Raw genomic sequence first — 10,850 nt, forward strand, 5'->3', positions numbered from 1 at the left:
AAATCCAGATTTCTGCTTCCTAACAAATATTCACGAACGATTCCACCTTCGCTACCGGACGTTTTCTTGTCTGGTACTTATGCACTTCTGTGCTTTTTAGCACTATACGTTCTATACGAGATGCTGTCTGGAGATGAATACCGCAGATTTCTGGCTTTCTACTATATATTCATGTTAAATATGATATACAGTATGCTATTTTGAACTATTACTGCTTCTGTCATTAATAACGAATTGTTTATAAATTTTCCGGTAACGCTTGTGCTATTAGGATGCTAGAGTTGTGTGCGGCAGCGCATCCTACCTATTCTAAAGTGTTTCCAGAGAGTTACGACTATGTTGGATTTATAACGAGCTGCTGAGCTCTCATCAAGTTTACTGCCTGTGAATGCTTTTGGAGAAAATAATTTATCTGCAGACTGTATCCTTCATTCAGACATATATGTATGTATATACGTTTGTATATCTGCAGGTGTAGGTGTGTTTGACAGACAGGAGGGTGTATTTGTGTGTGTATATATATATATATATATATATATATATATATATATATATATATATATGCACCCCTATACATACATAACTCATATGTATATTCAAGTTTTGCGGCGAATGTGAATGTGTTTACGGTTTATGTTTTTGCGTAAGTGTTTTTATTTGTATAAACGCCTATATATCTACGCGAGGATAATGTTGAGTACGTATTTATACGTATGTGTGTGTGTATATTTGTGCATATATATGCATATGCATGGTTTTGTATATCCGCGTATGTATATGTGCGTATAGGGATGTGTACATGAACACAATGACGTGTGCATGGACACATATACATGTGTATGTGCGTGTATGCGTGTATGCATGTATATATATATATATATGTGTGTGTGTGTGTGTATGTACATATGTGTGTGCATGTATATATATATATATATGGTCTTCGAAACGTCTAGATAGAATAGAGACAGCTGATGAAGGGATATTCCAAGGGGCTTTCCGTTTTCCTATGTGTTCGTTCCGTTGTCTGTAGTTTATTGTTCTAACGTCCTGTACCCTGATATGCATGTATATACACATGTAGATGTAAGTATGTACATATATGTGTGTATACATGTATATATATTCTTTGTATTATATATATATATATATATATACATATACACATATACAAATGTCTGTGTGTGTACGTGTATGTATATATGTGTACATGTGTGCATATGCAGATTCTATGAACGAAGTTTTACTTTCTGCACGTCTATTGGAGTAACATCCCTTTATTTAACGGTTTTTTTTCATAGCGTTTTTGTTTTAATAACTGATGAGGTGTCGGAGCAGGCTTCAGCCCCGACATCCGAAACTCTGAGTTTTATTATGACAGCTAACTGATTGTCCTATATATGTATATATATATATATATATATATATATATATATATATATATATATATATATATATATATATATATATGTATGTATGTTTATATATATATATATATATATATATATATATATATATATATATATATATAAATAAATATATATAGTCTTTGAGTTTAAATGAAGGTTGTGAAATGCATGCCTTTCCAAAAAATATTAATAACACTGAAATGTACACGCTTGAATAAGAATGAAGAGACAGATTCAAAAGAAATATGCACATTTGTATCAAAGTGCAACTAGGAAGGTATACTGAGATGGTAAACGCGAGTTCGTGTCCATCATTCTTTTCTCAAAGAATTCATTAATTAAGTGAAGCAACAGAATTGGAAATGGTGACTGGAACGAAAATTTGCTAAACTACTCTCATTAATGACTAATATATAAAACATTGGTATACAGCTCTGATAAAGAACTATCATACAGCTCATGTAGAAATGACAAAATGAAGAGAAAGATAACGAAATTATTTGATAGATAGATTGATAAACAGATAGATTCGAAAGCAGAGTGGTAGCTTTGTAGGTTAGTGGGTAGATGGGTAAATAGGGAGGTAGATAGCTAGATGAGTAACTATATAATAAAATGGGTAGGTGGGTAGATAGGGTGGGTATTAGACAGTTTATCACAGCTGTCGACCTGCGAATTTTCGAGTAAACACCCCTTTCTTCTTTTTATTTGTCCGTTGCTCTCTGTCGGTTTCCGTCGGTTGAGACCGGTTCTAGAGATCAGCTAGGCTAAGATAATAGAATGATTATTGTAATATAAGCTAACTAGTGTTGCCCAAACCATCCCACATTTAACCTTGAATCTATCCTCCGACGATCATAATAACCTCAAGGGTAATCAGGCAGTTCCGACCTCATCTAATTGCTGTCATTGAAGCGGGAGAGAAGGAGGGGTGTTTTTATTATTATTATTATTATTTTATTTTAGTTTGTGAAAATCCATAAAAGCACCTACAGCTTGCTTCGCTGGCACTGTATTTGATTGCTAAGTAAGAATAAAAATGATAAAATAGTATAAAATTTCTGTGTCTCTGACATGCAAGTTTACTAAAACATGAATAGTAGTTTTAGTGAAAAAGTTGACAAAAGAAAGCCCCCGAAAGAAAATTTATGAGATGAAGAAGTGTGTAAAAAAAAGCCTCAGCAAACTGGAATAAAAATAAAAATATAAAAGCTTCTCCGGTAAAAGTTTAATAAAGTCAGTCAATTGGACATTTCTAATAAGGAGTATCAATCGATGAGTGATCGGCTCCTTTAATTTTAAAGGTATTAACCTCTTAAAGGAAATGAAAGGAATTTGGGATCAAATACAGATCTTTGTTTCGATCCTCTGAGAATTGAATTTCTCTTCTTATAATTTCCGCTCCAAATATACACATGGGTGCATATGCGTGTGTGTTTGGTCGGCTGAATTGACTGGCAATCTTGTTTTTCGCCCTTCTGTTTATATTGAGCAATAAAGCGTAACGTACATTAGAAGAATGGACGTAAATGAAGAAAATATAATGACAGAAACATTTTATAAGTTAAGCCAAAAAATCTGTATTTTGCGACGTAACATACAGCGCACGCGTAAACACACGCACACACAAGAATGAGAAATGTGTTGAATCGTAGCTCTGATTGTCTAAACGGGTAAACGAGATGAATTTTGATATTTTAATAAAATAGATTACATTGTTTTGTGTATTGAGTACTTTCTTCCGTTTGTAAATGCAAATGCACACCATTCTATTCCATATACAAGTGTGTGTGTGTGTGTGTGTGTGTGTGTGTGTGTGTGTGTGTGTGTACACAGATGAACACGTAAGACCCTCAATCTTTAATACAAAGATTACCCACATCTAAACAATTACAATGGTTAAAACGTATGAAGGAACAATTGATACAGCTAGTGTTTATACATACATACATACATACATACATACATACATACATACATACATACATACATACATACATACATATATTATATATTGAAAGAAAGGAAATGGAGATTCGATATTTGAGTCCCATCTGAATTCAATGACGCTAACCTCGCCCAATGGTTTTCCATCAGCGATTCGTTGCAGAAACATGAAGAAAACGATCCTTTTTTTGAAGAGAATGGTGACAATGGACGAAAAATAGATCAGCTGTAACAATGTGAAGCGCAAATGATTATAAGGGAAGCGTGGCGAACCACCGCAAACAACCTCCATAGCAGAACTTCACCGGAAGAAGATTATGCTTTCAATTTGGTGTGATTGGAAGGATGTCTTTTAAGACCATCAATTCGGATGTGAACAGTGGCCAGCTGGACAAATTAAATGCAACGACCCACCAGAAGCTTCCAGCACTTACTGGTTGTAAGGGCGTTGTCTTTCATCACGAGACGACCAGACTGCATACTGCTTTGCAGACGCAGTAGGGTTTACTTGGGCTTGACTGGGAAGTTTTGCCGCACTCTCCATATTCGCCCCCACCTTACGCCTTCAGATTTCCACCTGTTTCGGTCTCTTCAAAATTCATTGAATGGATAAACCTTCAACTCTGAAGAGGATGTGAAAATTCACTTGGAAGAGATTTTCGCCAGTAAAGACAGGAAATTCTTTATGCAGGGAATAATGAATGTGCCCATAAGATGGCAGGACATACTGAGACATAACAGTAACTATATCATTGATGGAATAATTCGCTTTGCGTTTAAGACTTATGTCTTATTTTCACATTTATGGGACCGAGCAGACTTATTTTGCCAACCCAATACATATACAAGTGTAATTCCGTTATAACGAAATTGCTGGGACCTAATGATAAATTCGTTATGAGATCGCAAAAGCAAATCGTATAGACACTCAATTGTTTGTATCTTAGCTATAAAAAAATACGTAAATATCAACGGTCTGGTCAGCAGTGAATCAGAATTTATTTATTAGATGTTAGAACGAAAGCGTTCCAGCCGTTACCTTTTTTTATAGAAATCCGAGGCCTTTTTCAAAATTTGAAACCGTATCAAACCTTAACTATCCCTTTTCCCCTACTTTTTTGTACTTAGCCATTTTCCAAACATCACCGTCTCGTCTTTTGTGGGAATTCGGATATTTTTCACAACGAAAGCGTTCCAAACTTAAACACTTCTTTTTTCAAATTCAAATTTCATCTGAAATAGAGGCAATACCAAATGAAGTTAATGAATAGAATACGAATCCAAATTAAAAATAAATAAATATTGCTTTGTCAGATAAATTTGTTTTTCTGTTTCTTCTTTCTCCCATTTGTTTTCAACCTTTCTCCTATTATTTGAATTAACAAGAAAAACATTTCCATCATAGTGTTTTATGATATTTTGTAGCTCTGTTCTTCCTTCAACACTTTTGTTTATCGTTTTTGAAATTTGAATTAACTTTTCCTCTTTTCAGACTCATGATGATGAATTGCCAAGTAGAAGAAGAAAACAAAAAAAAAAAACAAAAAAAACAGCGAATTTATAGAACAATGCAATATATGAAGAATCACCTGTCTCGCCACAAGCTGTCTTAGTTGATCAGATACTGTCCATCCAGCGGACATTAGCCGAGTACTTGGTAGTTCTTAGCAGTGGTTCTGATATTTTTTATTATTATCAAGAACGGATATAATGAAGCATTTCTTTGTTACAAGCTCCACTGTTTATTTTGAATCATACCATTGTATGCCTTCTTACGCTTGGAGACAGAAGTATCTATTGTGATTGTTCATAAATTGCATCTATTATTCTGATGAAAATCTAGGCGGTGAGCGGGCAGTATTCTCCAGAGTGTCGGAAGAAAAAAAAACTTTGCGATGTGTTTCTCTGTGAAGACGCGTGGCCTAGTGGTTAGGGTGTTGCTCACAAGATCGTGGATTCAATTCACGGACCGAGCAGTGTGTTGTATTCATGAACAGAACATTTCATTTCATGTTACTCCAGTCCACTCTGCTATAAATAAGAAACTCTGCGGCGGACTGGGTTTCATTCGAGGGGAATGTGATTTCGGTCACTTATACGCCATAAAAAAAACAGACAACTGTCCCTATGAGTCCTAGGAATCAATACAGTAACGTCCAGGATGATGATAATGATGATGATGATGATGATGATGATGAAACGAGGGGGTGCTGAAAAGTTCCTCCCTTTAAGGGCATCGCGAAAGGCCCGGCTGGAGGCCCAAACTTCCGAGTTATTTTACAAGGCTTAGAAAACTTGAAGGACTGCTGTAATAAATGTGAGAATCTGAGAGGGGAATAGTTTGAATAAAATCATGATTAAGTGGTCCTCCTGTATTTTATTTTACCCGAAACATTGTGTTACAACAAACAAGACGAGGACAAATATCCGTCAAATGTACATAATGTACATAATTCCTCATCTCTTAAATATAGAACTGTATTAACAGCATTGGTGGCATCAAATTTCTGAAAGCGAATCCCATGGATGAGTGGCATAGGAAAGTAGATTGCCTATAGCAGCTTAGTCGAATCATTTGGACATCCGTTGTTAATGTACGTTTTATTTTGAGGCTTTCTTTTATTTACTGTTTCATTTGTGGAAGAGAGTCAAAAATACTGATTTTTACTACCGATATCTTATTGTTATATGGGTATTCGTTTTCACCCTGTAAGTATATGTATTCCTTTGTATCTTTAGTATATGCTTGCATAAAGTATCTATTATTTTTACTCTAAATGTTTATATCAAGAAATGGAATAGTATTAATATTGTTTGAATGTTGAATTTTAGAACTGAGTTGTTCTCTAGGTCCACCTGTATTTTCTCTACGCCTTCCAATGTACTCATTATAAATAGCATACCATCTACTTATATAGTATATGTTTATATATAGGTATTTTTCTTATTGCATACAAGCTTGCATAAATACATACATACATACATACATACATACATGCATACATACATGCATATATACACACATACACACACATATTTATATAAGCAGTTCTCACTTGATTATCACAGTGGCATGAAACTCGAGTCGCAAGACAAACTTCCAGTTTCAATAAAAGTGATATCCTCTACTACATGTATTGAACACGTCTCTCTCATTCGTTCGACATACATTAGTATGATGTGTGTGTGTGTGTGTGTGTGTGTGTGTGTGTGTGTGTGTGTGTGTGTGTGTGTGTGTGTGTGTGTGTGTGTGTACGTCCGAATGTATAGTATAGTATAGTACAATATAGTATAGTATAACTCCGCTAATCCAGTTCCGTTTGGATCTTAGTAGCTACAGGATTATCATATATGCTGCATTTTTAAAACTAATTTTATTTTTAGACTAGCAGAAATTCCCGGGTGAGAACGTTGTCCTAGTAGAAGCAGGGCCTTGATTTCATCCCACAGAGGGTTGCAAGTGAAAGTCACGAAAAGATCAGGCCGTCCATATGTCATTGCATCCTGCGTTCTCTCGTGCATATACCGAGGGCTTCCTGTGAATGTAGATGGCAGAATGACCAACTGTCCCATGTTGCTGACATCACAATCTGCTACAATGGCATCGTACAGGTGGACATATGACGCCGCATGTAGCTTTTCCTGATGTTGGCGAATGAAAAGAAGGCGCTCGCTGTCAACCTTTGCATACACATCAATCAGGAATTGATGGAAGAGGTCACGGTACTGCAGAAGATGGCTTGGATTAGCAGGGCGGATCATCAGCGTGCAGGCGTAGTAGTCATTGGCTGAAACCTTCCTGTTAGCAGGCTGTTTTGTGGTAGGATCTACTTGTGAAATGTTAAAATGATATCCGTCTTGCCCTTGCCAGCAGATTAGTGGGTATTGCAGAGCATCAGCAGCAGCAATGAGGCATAACTTTCCACTGCATGAACGGCATCCAACTGTTATCCATCTAACTGTACATCTAGATAATGACCAGCGAGTATACTTTAATCCAAACAATCCAAAACGTCTCGAGCGGCAACTTGAAGCTCCAGGTTCAACTACATTGGCTGCTTTCTTTGAGCTTTGTTGCACAGAGCCATTTGCTTCGACTCTTTTGTACCAAGAAGTCCCTCAATATTACACATGGCAACAGAGAACTAAACAATGAAAGAGATGTACCATTGGTCAGACTGTTGAAGGACATCCAGGAATCAAGAGAGATTCAACATTGGAAAGGGTCTACACGGTGCATCCCAACAACTTTGAATGTTAGTCACAACTACAATGTAATGGTAGTTATCAATATACAAGTATAATTACTCATACTGGATTTTAAATAGAAATATCCAGTGTTAATAAGTCGAGTTGTGCCATAAATAATTACATCGGATTTAAATGTGAAATATCAAGTGTTGGTAAGGCGACTTGTTCCAAAAATATCCGAAATATGTAGTGGAAAATCAATGTACAATAAACAGTACCTCATTCAATTAATTGAGAAAATGGCGTCTTTCTCCGTATGAATTTCTTTTCTCACATACACACTCACACAACTATATATCTTATGTATATGAAACAGATCTGTTGACAATTGATAAATTGAATGAAAGAAAACAGACCTGTCGAAAATTGAAATTTTATCCGGAAATGAACCTTTACCTACGGATACACAAATGGAAAGGTAGAGAAGATTATGGTATAGAGTGATTCAACTGTTTGGCCGCCCATAGAGGACACACAGATATATGTCTTATATATATATATATATATATATATATATATATATATATATATATATATAAAACAGACCTGTTGGCATATGGAAAAAGGCCACTATCTCCGTATGGAGATAGTGTGTGTGTGTATATGTGTATGTGTGTGTGTGGGATATTCACACACACACACACACACACAATAATATATATCATATATATGAAACAGACCTATTGACATTTGAAAAAGAAGGCGTCTATCTCCGTATTGAATGTATTTTCACACACACATTCACATTAATATATATCTTAACAGACCTGTTGACATATCAAAAAGAGGCGTCTATCTCCGTGCAGAATGTATTTACACACACATAAATATATATCTTATATATGAAGCAGACCTGTTGACATTGGAAATTTTTTTTACAGAAATGAACCTGTACGCACAGATACACAAATAGAAAGCTGGAGAAGAATATAAAAAAAAATAAAAGTACTTTTAGAAATTCTTTTTTATCAGAAGTCGTCACAACTGTAATGACGTACACATACGTGTGTGTGTAAATAGCTGGTTACTTAGTTACTACGTCAGAACGCCGGACACAAGAAGTTGACATTGACAAAACGGTTTGAAGAAGGGAATCTTTATTACCTCCGCCTTAGCGAAGGCGGAAGATATTCTTCTTAGTTGTGTTCGTTTGTTTGTTTGTTTGTTTGTTGGTTTGTCCGTGGACTAGATATCTCAAGAACCGCTGGATAGATTCGGATGAAACTTTCTGGGATATTTGGCCTCATGACTGGCATGAGCTGATTTGATTTTGGAGTCTATCTGGTACCGGACAAGGATTCTAGATTTTTTTTGTTATATTTACTTTACTTTACATGAAGTATTCCGATCTTACTTTCTTTCAAGTCTTACTCTGATTATCTCCCTTGAAAGCACGCTCATGGTTTCCACGTAAGCTATGGTGGCGTTGCTGTTTCTAAAGTTTTGCTTTCGTTTCTTTATTACTAATTTTACTCGCGTCTCTATTTTAGTAGAAATATAACAAACGATAGGAAAACCATTCTGTGACAATGATAAATTTAATTTATCCTCGGCAATTTTTAGTTTTACCAATTTTGAATATATCGCTCTTGTTTAAAACCTCTCAACTACTTCACAATTGCATTTCTAACTCTGCCTTGAAGGCAGCTTTACTTCTTGGACTCATGTTTCTGTGCGCAACGATGTTGCTAAACCTCCGTTAACAGTACCGTATGCAGGTCTTTCCGTTTTCTTTCACGCATGGATAAATTTTTCACTATAGACCTTAATGGTCGTAATGACAGTATATCAGTGGACAGACTAAAAAAGGTCTTTATAGAGAAAACTGTCCCTGTTCCCACTGCAGACGACACACACAGTATTACAAACACGGCCGGTACACCTACCTTTACATTCCATGACTACCATTGGGATCGATCAGGTACCGGACAAGGATTCTGGATTATTTTTCCGTTTTTTGGGGGGGTTTTTTAACTTAATTTTTGAGAGCGATCGGGTTCATTTTTAGTATTCTCGTTTGTGAGAGCAGTCGAATTTGTTTCAGATATTATCATTTTAAAAATCATCCCCGGCTAATCGTTGAGAGGCCTTGGCGGAGGTTTGCGCTCTCTGAGTGCTCTTGTTATATATATAAAGCAATATTATTTATTTTTGATAAAAAATAAATCAAAAGCGTATTATTATTTCCCAGATCAAATTACTCATTTACCCCAAGTATGGTTACAGATTGATCCAGAGGTTCGGCCTTGCATAGAGGACACATACAGACAACGTTTTCTATACATTAGGTCGTCAAGTATAAAATTTGTAGAAAAGAAAAACAAGTTTGCTAATAAATACAAAGAATAGTTCTATTCATCAAAGTATGCACCCATATTGTCAATACACTTTTTCCATTTCAGTGGTAGCTTGTCCAGCCTGGAACTGTAAAAGCCTGATAATCTAGAGTCAATAAAATCTTGGAAAGCCTATTTTACAGCATCGTCGGAATTAATTTTTTTCCTATGAAAAAGTTATCCAAATTCTGGAAGAAGAAGTCGTCAGTGGGGCAAGATCAGGTGAGTGTCGTGGATGAGGGAGAACTTCCAACTCCAACTCCTGTAGTTTCGCCAATGTCATTTTTGCGATGTGTGGTCTGGCTTTGTTTTGCAATAAAACAGGAGTGGATCTGTTGACTAATCTAGGCTGTATTTTTTGTAAGTTTCTGCATCATTTGGTCCAGTTGGCTGCAGTATACTTCGGATGTGACTGATGAGCCAGTTTTAATGAAATCATAATGGATCACACCTGCGCCAGACCACCAAACACACACCATCAGCTTCTTTTGACGAATTTTGCTTATTGGACTGTGTTTTGGTGGCTCGCCTTTGTCCAACCATTGTGCTGAACGTTTACGGTTGTCGTATTGGATCCATTTCTCATCACACGTTACAATTCGATTCAAAAATTATTCCTTTTTGTGACGAGAAAATAACATAATGCAGGCTTCTAAACGTTGCTGTTTCTGATTTTCATTGAGTTCACGTGGAACCCACTTATCCAACTTTTTCACTCTACCGATTTGAACTAGGTGAGTCAATATTGTTTGCTTGCTAACACCAAACAGCAACGATGTTTCACGGGAACTTTGAGATGGATCTGACTCGACGGTGGCTTTCAGTTCGTCAGTATCCACCTTTGTTTCTGGTCGACCGCGTTGCTCATTTACGAGGTCAAAGTTACCAGAACGAAATTTTGCAAACCAAT

General features: G+C 36.1%; 2 long non-coding RNA genes across 3 annotated transcripts; one reads left to right on the forward strand and one right to left on the reverse strand.

Annotated features, from left to right (window-relative positions):
• Positions 1–2,172: 2,172 nt before the first annotated feature.
• On the reverse strand, positions 2,173–8,546 carry LOC128250075 (uncharacterized). 2 transcript variants are annotated; one of them, XR_016245191.1, is made up of 3 exons: positions 8,372–8,546; positions 4,393–4,586; positions 2,173–2,884 (listed from the first exon to the last, which is right to left on the reverse strand). It is a non-coding gene; the product is annotated as an uncharacterized LOC128250075 (long non-coding RNA). The 2 variants fall into 2 exon arrangements; XR_008266192.2 differs by lacking the exon at positions 2,173–2,884 and having other exon boundaries at positions 4,329–4,586.
• Positions 8,547–8,633: 87 nt separating this feature from the next.
• On the forward strand, positions 8,634–10,080 carry LOC128250076 (uncharacterized). The gene is made up of 2 exons (XR_008266194.2): positions 8,634–9,525; positions 10,007–10,080. It is a non-coding gene; the product is annotated as an uncharacterized LOC128250076 (long non-coding RNA).
• The last annotated feature ends 770 nt before the right edge of the window (positions 10,081–10,850 follow it).

The sequence above is a fragment of the Octopus bimaculoides genome, chromosome 19 (assembly GCF_046866305.1).
Source record: "Octopus bimaculoides isolate indiv1 chromosome 19, ASM4686630v1, whole genome shotgun sequence".
NCBI lineage: Eukaryota > Metazoa > Mollusca > Cephalopoda > Octopoda > Octopodidae > Octopus > Octopus bimaculoides.